A 15,730-nucleotide genomic window follows, 5' to 3' on the forward strand; every position below is an offset into this window, starting at 1 on the left:
GTACTTATGAGGAGAATTCTACCCAACCAATCTTTATATTCCATTAGTAAATGGGATAAGACCTTAAACACATATATATCATCTCTTCAATCCTGACCATATATACTGGGTAACACCTAGCCTATGGGGAAAAAAACCTATACAACTGACATGCATTGTTTTTGAACAAAAATCAAAGTCTGTCCGGCACATAACTTGAGAATGACTGAGGGGTTTCAATCTTTTTCCTTCTTCAACTTATAAAGGCTTGAAGAGACATTCAGCATAGCCTTTTCTTGGTCCTCCTTAAAGTCTGGGGCTCTTCAACTGTGGAATCCAAATCATTCTTCTGGAAAATCGCCCAGAGCAGAGCTCTGGCTTCAGAATCTCTGGACGGCAGCCATGATAAAGACATTTACTCCTGCCAGCATGTAGAGGAGAAACATGGAAAATACCACTTGGTTAAGAACACAATCAAGCGTTTCTAGGATACCTCAGCCAGGAGGAATCTTTGTCACTGGCTTCCCAGGCCAGAAAAATACATGCCCTCCCCTTTCCAGTTGGCTAATCATCACCAGTATTGCAGAATTGAAAAGTTTCAAGAAACTGAAGAAAAGAAGATGGAAATTTTTAAATCAGAGTCTGTGAATTTAAGAACCTTGTCTTCATCAGCATATTTATCTTTCCATGCTTCTATGTGTTTAGGAAAAGCTTCTATTGGGACCCAAGTTTGTCTTCTTGTCGCATCTTGTTCCATACTGTGTATCCTTTTCTCTTTATTTATTTTTTTAAAAATTGAAATCTTTCAATAAACTGATGGACCATAGGAGGCACCCAGTTATCTATGCCAAGAAATTTGGACGACAGTTACCTGGCCAACTGACTGGAAGAGATCTATATTTGTGTGCTTTCCAAGGACAGGAGATCCAAAAGAACACAATAATTATCAGACAATATCATTTACATCACATGCAATTGAAATTTTGCTAAAGGTAATTCAATAATGGCTGGACAAATACATTGACATGGGAACCGCCAGAGGTTCAAGCCAAATTCAGCTGAGGACACAGAATGAGCGATGTAATTGCTGACATCAAATGGATATTGGCTGAAAGCTGAGCATGTCAGAAAGATGTTTATCTGTATTTTATTGACTATGCAAAAGCTTTCTATTGTGGAGAATGAGTATTCTGGAACACTTAACTGTGCTCATGAGCAACCTGTACATAGACCAAGAGGCAATTGTTCAAACAGAACAAGGGAACACTGAATAGTTTAAAGTCAGGAAAGGTGTATCCCGGAGTTATATTATTTCACCATACTTATTTGATCTGTATGCTGAGCTATTAATTGGAGAAACTGGATTATATGAAGAAAAATGTATCATTAGAGTTGGAGGAAGACTCATAAGAAACCTCTGAAATGCACATAATACAACCTTGCTTGCTGAAAGTGAAGAAGACTTAAAATATTTATTGATAAAAATAAAAGACTACAGCCTTCCATATGGGTTACACCTTAATGAAAAGCAAAGAAAACTCCTTAGCATTAGACCAATAAATAACATCCAGAAAAATGGACCTCTTTAAAGTGCTCAAGAGCAAAGATGTCAGTTTGAGGACTAAGGTGCACTTCACCAAAGCCATGGCATTTTCAATAGCCTCATATGCATGTGAAAGTTGGACAATGAATAAAGAAGACCATTGAAGAATAGATGTATTTGAGTTATGGTGTTGGAGGAGTATGTCAAAAGTGCCATGGACCGCCAAAAGAACGAACAAATCTGTGTTGGATGAAGTATAGCTAGATGCTCCTTAGAAGCCAGGATGGCCAATCTTTGTCTCTTATATTTCAGACATGTTATCAGGAGGGACCAGTTCCTGGAGAAGAACAACATGCTTGGTAAAGTTGAGGGTCAGTGAAAAAGAGGAAGACCCCAATGAGATGAACTGCATGATGGCTGCATCAATGGCCTTAAGCATAGCAATGGTTTTGAGGTTAGCACAGGACTGGACAGTGTTTTGTTCTGTCACGCATAAATCGCTCTGAGTCGGCACTGATTGGAGGACATGTAACAACAAGAACATTTTCTTTAATTGTTAGATTTTGGTGTAAATATTTGGTTTAATCATACTCCTTTCTCAATTCATGACAGAATATCATGTTTGATCTCTCAAAACCCTTTTCTTGTTTCATTTTTGTTTTCTCCTTCATCTCTCATCTCTCATTAACATTCCTGGACATTGAGCAGGCATCCACTCTAAGGTGTTTAATATATATCTCTTGATATGTGTATATTCCCCCAAAATAGGTAATGTTATTTTGCATATATAAATCCTTTTAATTTTCATAACAGTGTCTCATTTTATTTCTGATTTTTTTTTCATTCAGTGCTATGCTGTGAAGTATTCTTTCTAATTTAATGTCTCTCCCATTGGTGTTTAGTCCATTCTGACCCATCTTGACCTTTTAGAATAGAGTTTCCAAGGTTGTAATCTTTACAAGAGCAGAGAGAATTACAGTTTCTGAGACTGTAATCTCACAGAAACAGACAGCAACAGGTTTCTTCCACAGAGTGACTGGTGGATTTGAACTGCTGACCTTTTTGTTTAGAGTCAAACACTTAACCACTGCATCACGGGGGCCCATTTATTGCTTCTAATAGCTGACTAATATTCCATCTGAAGGAATATTTGCTGCTACAAATAATGCTAAGTGAACTTATCTGTATGGTTCCTTACGGGGTTGTGCAAGAATTTCTCAGGCATGTCATCAGAAGAGAGATTGTCATGGGCTACACAGAGACCTCATTTCATTATGAACAGTCAGATTCCTTCCAGAAAGGCTGCGTCAGTTAAAACTCCTACCAGCTGTGCATGTGAGTGAGTATTCCTACTGACTAGCTGAAAACTTAAGGAATTCTGGTAACCTAATGGCTACGAGTCGGGCTACAAACCTCAAGATCTGCAGTTTGAAACTGCCAGCCATTCCACAGGAGAAGGATGAGGCTATTGGCTCCCATAAATATTTAAAGCCTCAGAAACCCTACTATACAGGGTCGTTATGAGTCAGAATTGACTCCGTGACATGTCACCACCACTTGAAAACTTGGAATTCTTTTAACTGTTAAATTTTTGCCAGTTGAGTAAGCATTTAGTGGCAATTAATTGCTGCCTTTATTGCTGGAGAAGTTGAAAATCTCTTTACTCAACTTCAGTTATTCAAATTTCTCCTTTTGTGAATTGTGTCTTCATATCCTTTTCCTGGTACTTTTATAAGGCACCAGGAATTAATGGAATCCAAATTGAAATCTTTCAATGAAGTGAGGCGGCACTGGAGGCACTCAATCATCTCTGCCAAGAAATTTAGAAGACAACCACCAGGCTAATTAATTGGAAGAGATCCATATTTGTGTCCATTCCAAAGAGAGGTGACCCTAATGGAATGCAGAAATCATAGGACAATATCATTGATATCCCATGTGAGTAAAGTTTTACTAAAACTAATACAGGAATGGCTGCAATCACACATTGACAGAGAGCTTACAGAGGTTCAAGCTGGATTCAGAAGAGGATATGGAACGAGATATATCATTGCTGATGTCAGATGGATCTTGGCTGAAAGCAGAGAATACCAGAAATATGTTTACCTGTGCTTTATTGACTACACAAAGGCTTTTGGTTATGTGGATTATGACAAGCTACGGACAACATTGTCAAATATGAGTTTTCCAGAACACTTAATTATGCTCATGAGGAATCTGTACATGGACCAAGAGGCAGTTGTTCAAACAAAACAATGGAACACTGAATGGTTTAAAATTAGGAAAAAATGTGTGACAGGGTTGTATTCTTCCACCATACTTATTCAACCTGTATGCTGAACACATAATCCAGGAAGCTGTGTTATATGAAGAAAAACGTGGCATCGGAATTAGAGGAATACTCATTAACAATCTGCAATGTGCAGATGATACAACCTTGCTTGCTAAAAGTGAAGTGGACTTAAAATACTTACTGATGAAGATCAAAGACCATAGCCTTCGGTATGAATTACATCTGAAAGTAAAGAAAACAAAAATCCTCATCACTGGACAATAAACAACATTCTTATCAATGGAGAAAAGATCGAAGTTGTCAAATACTTTCATTTTGCTCAGATCAACCATCATGGAAGCAGCAGTCAAGAAATCAAACGATGTATAGCATTTGGCAAATCTGCAGCACAAGACCTCTTTAAATGTTGAAGAACAAATATGCCAAGCTTGAGGACTAAGGTGCGCCTGGCAGAAACCATGATATTTTCAATAACCTCAGATACATGTGAAAGTTGTATAGTGAATAAGGAAGATCATAGAAAATTTGATGCATTTGAGTTAATGGCATTGGAGGAGAATATTGAAAGTGCCATGGGCTGCCAAAAGAACAAATAGATCTTTGTTGGATGAAGTACAGCCAGATAACTCCTTGGAGGCCAGGATGGCCAAACTTCATCTCTCATACTTCAGACGTATTGTCAGGAGGGTGCAGTCACTGGAGAACGATATCATGTTTGATAAGGTGGATGGCCAGAGAAAATGAGGAAGACCCCCAGTGAGATGGATTGGCAAAGTGGCAGCATCAATGGTCTCAAGCATAGCAACAATTGTGAAGTTGGCCCAGAACTGGGCAGTGTTTTGTTCTGTTGTGCATAGGGTTGCTATGAATCGGTAACAACTCGATGACACCTAACAATAACAACAACCATCGTTTACCTAGTTTCCTTTTGTGTTTTTCTTGATTAGCAGAAGTTCCTTTTATAGTCCAAATATTAATTCCTGATTGATTCTAAACTTTGCAGATATCTTTTCTTGGTATGGTACACATCTGTTAGCATTATCTCTTATGCTCAGGTTCAGTAGAAATCCATAATTTTTATTTTATTTTATTTGGGGGTGGAAGGTTGGCATAGAATATCCATTTAATACCTTAACTCATTCAATATTTGAAAGATGTATAATACTACTATAAAGTCAAGATGACCTGCTATAAACGGGGATAGATTTTACAGAGTATAACCCACAGGTGTTGGGGATTCCTTGTTGTTGTTTTTAAAACTTTTTATTGTGACTTGTGTAAAGGTTTACAGAGCAGGTCAACCATTCTACATTCAACAATTTAAATACATTTTGCTGCATCTTTTTTATCATAATCCCCACAATACAACATTACTCATGCCACTTCCTCCCTGCGTTTCCTGTTTCCATTCCTTCTTCTTTCCTAACCCTTTCAAACATTGTTCTTAAGCAAATGCTCTTTTTATTTCTTTATGTTAATCTCAAGTGGTTGACGATCCTAAGGTTTGCATACTTCATTAGTGTTACCATTCTTCTTACACACCTGTCTGCTGTTTGGCTGAAAATTGAGCTACAAGGGTGAGTTTAGTTCCAGACCTGAAAGATAACTAAGGACCATAGTATTGGGGTTCCACCAGTCCCCTTGCTCTGAGCACTAATTCTTGTCTTTTTTATGATTTTGAGTTTCGTTCCAGATTTTCTCCAACTCTACCTGGAACCGTCTAATGTGATCCCCTTCAGAACAGTTAGTATTGGTAGCTGGGTACCATCTAGTTGTTTTGGTTTCAGGGTGCTGAGACTGATGTTCATGTGGTCCATTAATTGTTTTCATGTGTCTTTAATTATCATCATCTTTCCTCTGAACAAGGAGAATCCATCTAGTTGAGGGTCTTCCTCTTTTTCTCTGACCTCCACCTTTCTAAACATGATATCCTTCTCTAGCGACTGGTCCCTCCTGACAATATGTCTGAAGCATGAGAGATGAAGTTTGGCCATTCTGGCCTCCAATGAGCTCTCTGGATGCACGTCTTTCAACAAAGAACTGTATGTTCTTTTGGAAGCCCATGGCACTTTCAATATTCTCCTCCAGCACCATTAACTCAAAAGCATCAATTCTTCTATGGTCTCCCTTATTCACCGTTCAGCTTTCACCTGCATATGAGGTTATTGAAAATACCATGGCTTGGGTCAGGTGCATCTTAGTCCTCAAACTGACATCTTCGCTCTTCAACACTTTAAAAAGGTCTTGTGCTGCAGATTTGCCTAATGCAATACATCATTTGATTTCTTGACTGATGCTTCCATGAATGGAAGAATCCAAGAAGAAAGAAGTCTTTGACAACTTCAATCTTTTCTCCATTGATAACAATGTTGTTTATTGGTCCCGTGGTGAGGATTTTTGTTTTCTTAACTTGGAGATGCAATCCATACTGAAGGCAGTGGTCTTTGATCCTCATCAGTAAGTATTTTAAGTCCTCTTCACTTTCAGCAAACAAGGTTGTATCATCTGCATATCACAGGTTGTTAATGAGTCTTCCTTCAATCCTGATGCCAGGTTTTCTTCATATAACCCAGCTTCTCAGATTATTTGCTCAGCATGCAAGTTGAATAAGTATGGTGAAAGAATACAACCCTGCTGCATACCTTTCTTAATTTAAAACCATTCAGTGTTCCCATGATCTGTTTGAACAACTGCCTTTTGGTCCATGTACAGATTCCTCACGAGCATTAATTAAGTGTTCCAGAATACTCATATTTGGCAACGTTGTCAAGCTTGTCCTGATCCCCACAATCAAAAGCCTTTGTGTAGTCAATAAAGCACAGGTAAACATATTTCTGATATTCCTTTCTTTCAGTCAAGATCCATCTGACAACAGCAATGATACATTTCATTCCACGTCCTCTTCTGAATCTGGCTTGAACCTCTGAAAGTTCTCTGTCAATGTATGCTTACAGCTGTTTCTGTATTACCTTTATTAAAACTTTACTTACATGGGATACCAAAGATATTGTCCGATGATTTCCACATTCCATTGGGTAACCTCTCTTTGAAATGGGGACAAATATGGATCTCTTCCAATCAGTTGGGCAGATAGTTGTCTTCCAAATTTCTTGGCATAGATGAGTGAGTGCCTCCTGTGCTGCCTCACTTTCATGAAATATTTCATTAATATCACATGCAAGTAAAATTTTGCTAAAGATAATTTAAAAACCTTTGTAAGAGTGTATCGACAGTGAACTGCCAGACAGGTTCAAGTTGAATTCATGTGAGGTCATGGAACAAGGACTGTAATTGTTGATATCAGATGGATACTGGCTGAAAGCAGAAAATACCAGAAAGATGTCTACCTTTGCTTTATTGGCTATGCAAAGGCTTTCATTTGTGTGGATCATGACAAGCTAAGGACAACATTGCAGAGAATGAATATTCCAGAACACTTAATTGTGCTCTTGAGGAACTTGTGCATAGACCGAGAAGCAGTTGTTCAAACAGAACAAGGAAACACTGAATGGTTTAAACACAGGAGAGTTATGTGCTGACATTGTATTCGCTCACCATGCTTATTCAATCTATATGCTGAGCAGATAATTGCAGAAACTGGGTTATATGAAGGAAAATGTGGCATCAGGATTGGAGGAAGACTCATTAACAAATTGCCACTTGCAGATTATACAGCCTTGCTTGATGAAAGAGAAGAGGACTTAAAATACTTATTGATGAAGATCAAAAACTACAACCTTCACTATGGGTTGTATCTCAATGTAAACAAAACAAAATTCTTAACCATTGGGCTAATAAATAACATCATGATAAATGGAGAAAAGATTGAAGTTATCAAAGAACTTCATTTTGCTTGTATCCTCCATCAACACCCATTGAAGCAGCAGTCAAGAAATCAAATGACATATTACATTAGGCAAATCTGCTGCACAAGACCTCTTTAAAGTGTTCAAGAGCAAAACCATGGTATATTCAGTAGCCTCATATGCAGGTAAAATTTGGACAGAGAATAAGGAAGACCTTAAAATAACTATGCATTTGAGTTATGGTGTTGGAGAAGAATATTAAAGGTACCATAAACTGCCAAATAAACAAATTTGTGTTGGAGAAAGTACAACCAGAATGCTCTTTAGAAGACAGGATAGACAAACTTAATCTCTCATACTTTGGACATATTTTCAGGTAGGACCAGTCCCTTGAGAACATCAGACTTGGCAAAGTAGAGGAACAGCAAAAAAGAGCAAGACCCTCAAAGACATGGATGACAAAGTTGCTTCAGCAATGGGCTCAAGTGTAGTAGCAATTGTGCAAATGGTGAAGGACTGAGCAGTGTTTTTGTTCTGTTGTGCATAGGATTGCTATGGGTCAGAATCGACTTGACAGCACCTAATAACAAATAACAACATATTCTGCCATATCCACAGATTTATTTGCAGCAAAGGCAAATACCCATATACCAATATCCTGTGTCAAACTTGTATTTATTTATGGATATACTCCTATTGTCTCTTCCACACCTTTTTTTCAGTCTTCATGCCTAGTCATGAAGCTACTTCTAGATCATTGTTATTGCAGGATTGTGTATATCACAGTATTTACCTCTGCTGCCTTTAACTCTTAAACTCCTCTCAGTATCTTCTCTTGCTTTAATTATATTTCTCCAACTTCCTTCTTATTATATATTGCCTTCCCCTTCACCCAAATAACATGTTAATTAATTTCTTCCCAAGTTTAAAACAGCTAGTTCTAGCTTGAAATCTACTCAACTCTTCTCCATTTAGAAGTTTTGTAACTATGGGATTTCTTCTTTTTATTTTGTAATTGTCTTCATTACAAATTGATACCTCTGGTTTGCTATTTTCAGTCTTGTAAGTTTGTTTTAGAGTCCTGGTGTGGTGCTGTGGGTTAATGTGCTGGACTGCAAAGTCGATTTGGACCACAAGGTTGGTGGTTCAAGCTCACCAGGTGCTCCTCTGAGACCCTATACAGGGTCACTATGGGTCAGAACTGACTCGATGGCACTTAACAACAACAACAAAGTTTGTTTTACTTTGGAAACTTCTATATCTGGGTTAACTTTTAGGTAGTGTTGTTATGTATGTTAATCTCAGATTATTGTCTACTGTTGTTGGTGCTCAATCCAAAGAACTCCCTTTAGTTTTTCTTATGAGGTTCCTCTGAATTTAAAAAATTCTTTTATGTTTTATTTATCTGGAAATGTCCTAATTTATCCACTGTATTTTAGGGACAATTTTCCTGGTATATGACTCCAGCTTGGCAAGTATTTTCTTTCAGTGTTTTATATATGTCATCCCATAGCTTTTGTACCTACATGATTTCTGCTATAAAATCAGAGCTTATTCTTATTGGTTCTCCTTCGTAGGTAACTTTTCATGTTTCCCAAGCTGCTCTCAGTATTCTTTCCATGTTTGATTTTGGAAAGTTTGACTGTGAGATGTCTTGGTGATTTTCTTTTAGGATCTCTCCTATTTGGGATTCGTTAAACTTCTTGAATGCATATCTTCTCATCTTTCATGATGTTAGCAAAGTTTTCTCTTCCAATAACTCTTCAACAATTTTTTCTGTGCTTTGTTTTCATTTCTTCCTGTTCTGGAAATCTAATCACCCATTATAGTTATTCCTCTTGATGGTGCCCCATATAATTCTAAGGGTTTCTTCAGATTTTTTTTCTTCTTTTCATTATTATTATTATTGTTATTCTAGCAGATTACTATTGCTTCAAGATCACCAATTTGGCCTTCCATTGATTCAATTCTACTCCTTTGTCTTTTCAGTGTATTATCTATTTCTGAAATTTTAATATTATTCTTCTGTATTTATATTTGTTGTTTTTGCATGGTTTGTGATTTTTCACTTATTTTGTCAGTTTGTTCTTATATTTTCCTGAATTCTTCTAAAGTTATATATACATAACATCATGATAATATATATATACACACATCTTTTTTTTATCTTCTCAATGAGCTGAAAGTACCTAAATATCATTTTCTGAATTCCTGATCAGGTAGTTCCTCAGGAAGCTCTGTATTTTGGTCATTTGCTTGAGCTACTCTGTGTTATTTCTTCATGCAAAATTATCTGTTTTATCCAAGACATTGTGATGATACTTTATATATTTAATTGATGATTGTATATTAGCTTGTTATTAGTCACTCACCACCAACTACTGGTGGGAGTGATAGAGAATGTGTGTGTGCAATTCTCTGTTTGTTGTTAGTGTCACACAGTTGAAGATGAATTTGACTGCTGTTGGCTGCTATCTATACATGATCCGGTAGTACAGAGCTGGTACTGGTCCTCACCCATTAGTTGAGGCTGCAGAATGTATGGGTATGGCTGATCTGTGTGGGAACAGTTGTTTTCTGTCGAGTGGAACAATAACAAAAGAAGACATCCAGAGAGAAATAAACAACATCAAAAAAATGATAGCAAGAGAAAATAATTTTAAAATGGAAAGTGAAAACCAGAAAAAGAAAAGAATAAATAAAACACAATCCGCAAAATTAAGGAGAGGAGAAAATAAAAGAATTATAAGGAACAACTAAAAGAAAAAATAAGAGAAAGAAGATGGATGGGGAAAATAAAAGAGAAACAGAAGAAAAGAAAGAAAAAAGAAAAGCAGAGACAGAGGTTATAAAACAAGGGAAGGGAAAGAAAAGTGAATAAAAGGAAAAAAAAAACTCTTGGGGTAATAGCAGTCAGTATATGTCAGTAGCCCCTGACATCCAAGGAGTTCATGTGGTGTTTGGGGTGGGAGGAGAACCTATAAGGAGTTTCTGCAGGCCTAGATGTTGTCTGGAATCATAGCACCTGATTCAGAAGTAGTTCATGCCAGCTCAGAAGGTGGCTGAAGTCAGGGTGCTTGTTCCCAGAAGGAACTCTTTCAGGTCCTGATAGCAGCTGGGGGCAGGGTGGTTGGTAATGGAAGGAGGTCTTGGCCTTCTAGGGGTGACTGGGATGCAGCATTTCATGTTCCACTAGTCTGATGAGGTGGGATTCAAGATGCGGGAGTGGTGGTTCCAACCTCTGATATATCTGGGGCTGTCTGGAGATGGATGGGAATGTCACTGACTGCTGGGTGGGTGAGGGCGTAAGCTAGCCATTCCTCTGAACACCAGGAGGGAGTGGAAAACAAGGGAGTGTCCCACCTTTCTTGTTGTCAGTCTCTGGTATGCATTTGTGCTGTCAGACTGATATCTTGAGTGAATGTTGCTTGCAAAAGTTCCAAGATGGCCAAGCTACATCAGACCAGCTGACAGTTCACCCATCTGTCTCATTTCTCACAGTTTTTGTTCATCTTCTTTTTCTAATTAGTATTCAATTCACTTCTCCATCTTTCCTCTGCAGCTTAGAGTTCTGGAATTCTGTATCTGTTTTATTTGGTCTTTCATGTCTTTGTTGTTGTTATGTACCCGTGAGTGGGTTCCATCTCATAGTGGCCCTGTATACAGTTTCCAAGGAGTGGCTGGTGAGCTTGAACTGTGACCTTGCAGTACAGCACATTAACCTGCAACACCAAGCCAGGTCTTTGTTGTAGAGGGTCTCAACCCTTAAGTTTTATATAGTCAAACCCAACAACTTTCCAATTCATAGTTTATGCTTTAGATTCTTGTTTAAGAATCCTTTTCTACCCCAATGTCATATTTTCTCTTAGCAACTTTAAATTTTTAAATTTCATCCTTCATATTTATGCTCCTAGCCATCTAGAGTTCAGTGTACATATAGTATAAGGTAGGAATCTACATTTTTATTTCTCATTATGGTGAAACCAGCTTTCCCAATACCAGCTATTAAATAATGTAGCTATCTCCACTTCTATCATCTATAATTTTCTTATATACATGCTCTATTCCTGGGTGCTCTTATCTGTTCCATGTTTTGTTTGTTTGCTCCTTTGCTGGTATAGACTATTCTCTATAGGGCAGTTCCCATCTATCTATCTATCTATCTATCTATCTATCTATCTATCTATCTATCTATCCATCTCTGTCTATGTATCTATCTATGTATCTATCTCTCTACCTACCTATCTACCTATCTACTTATCTACATTCCTGCCTGCCTGCCTGCCTGCCTACCTACCTGCCTACATATCGATCTACAAGATTGACTGAGTTATTCATGAATCTTAATTCTTGAAAAATCTTAATTCTTCCATGAGCACTTTAGAATTGTCTGTCAAATTTCTCAAAATTTCCGACTGGTATTTTTATTGGAACAAGTTAAATATATAGATTCATTTGGAGAATGGATGAATTTATAATATCAATTAATTATATTCATTTATTCATCCGTCCATCTAATATTCATGTCTTCTTCTATATCTTTGAACAGAGTTTGAAATATTTTTCCACAGTTTTTTGTGCATTTCTTGTTATTTCCATTTCTAGTAACCTTTGTGGCACTGGTGGATCAGCGAACCACAAGGTCAGCAGTTCAAATCCACCAGCTGCTCCTCGGAAACCCTATGCAGGATCGCTATGAGTCAGAATTGACTCGATGGCACTTAACAACAACAACTACAGTAATCTTAGAGATTCTCGATATTATGAATGGTATCTTATTTTCTATGACAATTTCTTGTTAATTACTGATAGTGTAAAATGAATTTGTATCTGGAAAAGTTGCTGAACTCTTTTTTTTTTTTTTTTTCTCACTGCATTATTCTGTGGGTTTTCAGTGCATATCTGACTCCTTTTATTGGACGATACACTGAAGCTAAGTGCATGCTCTTCATGTGTCTTTCACTAAATCTCTTTAGATCATTTCCATGCTGATCTCTTCACAAAAACTTTGTCTCTCCTTTTTGAGCATTTGCTATCCAAACACTACACTGGACATTTTACAGTCATTGTCTTACTTGTTCCTCACAGTAGTCCTATGTGATTTTTATTATTTTCTACACTTTACAAAGGCTAAGAAAAGTAGGCTTTCTCAGGTCACACAGTCATTAAGAGACTAAGACAAAAATCAGTTAACTCTGGCTCCAAAACCATGCTTTCAACATTGGTACTATCCAAAGTGTGAGCCCTAAGCAGAGATAAAGTTCTTATTAATTACTCACATCAACCATATAAGAAGTTCTGGTAGTGTAGTGGTTACAAGACAGGCTGCTAATCTCAAGGTCGGCAGTTCAAAACTATCAGCATTTCGAAATACCAGCAGTTCCATGGGAAAAAGATGAGACTTTCTGCTCCTGTAAAGATTTACCACTTTGGAAACCCTATACAGGGTCACTATGAGTCAGAACTAACTCCACAGCACATAACCACCACCACCGCCACAAATCATATACATACTCTAAGTGATAAGTATATACCACTTTAATAATTCTTTTTCCCTATGCTATGTCTGGACTCCTGGTGCGATGCTGTAGGATCAGCATTGGTCTTCAAACCACAAGGTTGACACTTCAAACCAACCAGTTGCTCCTCAGAAACTCTATACAGTGTCACTATGAGTTGGAACTGACTCGACGACACTTAACAACAACAACAAATGCTATGTTCATTTGATTATATTTGTTGCAATGTATTTCCAGCTTAAATCCAATAACAAAAAATCTTTAATGGATCAATAATGCATTTTACATTAGAAACTTGTGGCTTGTATTGTTGTTGGTGCTATTAAATGTCATTGAGTTGGTTCCCAATTCATAGCGACACTGTATAGGGCTTCCAGGAGAAGCTCATGAGTTTGAATTGCCAACCTTGAAATTAAAACAACTTGCAGTCTAGTGCTTATCCTACAACACCACACCAGAATATCCTTTTAAAAATTTTTTCTTATATTTTTATTGTATTTTATAAATATCAATTGGTAACTATTTGAAAATAACTTAAAAAATAATAATAAACTGATCCTTTCCCACTGATAGTTTGAGGATCACTGATACATAGCACATAGCTTTCCTCTATAAAGACATCTGTTGGTAGTTTAAATACCTGAAGATCCAAATGTTTGTGTTATTAAGTGCTGTTGAGTGTGTTCCAACTCATAGCCACCCTTTTTAGGGTTTCCGAGGAGTGGCTGGTGAGTTTGAACCAACCTTATGGCTCAGTGCTTATTCTACAGCCCCACACCAGGACTCCAAAGATCCAAATAGCACGTAACAAAAGTTATGAAACAGTTTTTTTGTGTGTGTGTCAATTGTTTCAATCATTTTAAGTAAGTGATTTGTGTTTCTGAGATGCTTAAATGGAATGAGAGTTACTCTGAGCGAGTCCTGTCTTACAGAGGATTGCCTCAGAACATTTTAAAATAATGTTCCTATTCAGGCTTTTCTGCTTCTTCAGACCTCAGCATCTAATGGGTTGAAAAGGCAAGAATCTTCTGCAGGCCCTGTTAATACCAAGCAATGCCTGTGGTGGGAGTTGGGATAGTCTTTTATTCTAAAATGAAATCACCAACCTTTAGATTCAACTCATGCCCATTTGGAAAAAAGCAATTATTGAGATTAAGTATGGCAATCTCTGAAGATTAATTATGAAGTTGTTGACAATGTTAACAAAGCTATGTTATTCAGAACACTAGTACAGTGTTTGAACATAGATTGAAGTATTTCAGAAGTCAGCACAGCTGAGTTTGTATAGTAATATTGAGCTATATCATTGAATCTGTGAAGGGATATGTTATCTCTATAGGGAAACACAGAACTAAAAAAAGAAATTAAACCTCAAATCACATTTCATAGAGAAAGTTGTATAGGATAGTCTTCTGAGAGATCATTCAACATGATAAGAAAACTCAATGAATTTAGTATGATCTACATTTTTGCTATTTTAAAAAAGTAATTATCCAGCTGTATTTTTGAGTACCTAATGTTATGAGTTATGGTGTTGGAGGAGAATATTAAAAGTGCCATGGGCTGCCAAAAGAACCAACAGATCTGTGTTGGAAGAAGAGTAGCCAGAGTGCTCCTTGGAGGCCAGGATGGACAAACTTAGTCTCTCATACTTTGGACATATTGTCAGGAGGGACCAGTCTCTGGAGAAGGATACCATGTTTGGCAAGTGGAGGGTCAGAGAAAAAGAGAAAGACCTCCAGCAAGATGGTTTGGCCAAGTGGCAGCATCAATGAGCTCAAGCGTGTCAACAATTGTGAGGTTGGCCCAGGATTAGGCAGCGTTTCACTGTGCTGTTCATAAGGTCGCTATGAGTCAGTACCGACTTAACGGCACCTCACAACAACGTTTCTACATTTTGAACACAGAATTTACTAGAAAAAGTAATATGGCTTTTACATTTTTATTTTAACCATTCTGTGTGTCATTTACAAAGTCTTTTATAGCATCCTGGTATGATACTGTAGAATCAGCACTGGACTGTGAACCAAATGGTCGGAAGTTCAAACCCACCAGCTGCTCCTCAGAAATTCTATACAGGATCGCTATGAATATGAATTGACTCAACAGCACTTAACAACAGCAGCATGGAGCTTATAGGACCCCTGGTGGTGCTACAGAATAGGCACTGGACTGCTAACTGCAAGGCCAGCAGTTCAAACCCACCAGCCACTCTGTGGAAATCTATCTGCTTCCCTACAGACTTACCTCAGAAACCCTATATAGGATTGCTATGAGTCAGAATCGACTTAATGACAGTGAGTTTGGTTTGATTTGAGATGGAGCTTATAAAGAAAATGGGAACTGTCCAAATATTTAACAATGGAATTTTTAAGCAAGTCAGCTTTACAAATTTGATGCATAATCTTTTAAAATAAATGAGCAGACACGATCACTAGCCATTAGAGAGATGCAAATCAAAACAACAATGAGATATCATCTCACACCAACAATAACAGCAAAGATGAAAAATGGAGAGGACAATAAATGCTGGCGGGGATGTGGAGAGACTGGGACACTCTTGCATTGCTGGTGGGATTGCAAAATGGTC

Source organism: Chrysochloris asiatica, unplaced genomic scaffold (genome assembly GCF_000296735.1).
Source record: "Chrysochloris asiatica unplaced genomic scaffold, ChrAsi1.0 scaffold00207, whole genome shotgun sequence".
NCBI classification, from domain to species: Eukaryota; Metazoa; Chordata; class Mammalia; order Afrosoricida; family Chrysochloridae; genus Chrysochloris; species Chrysochloris asiatica.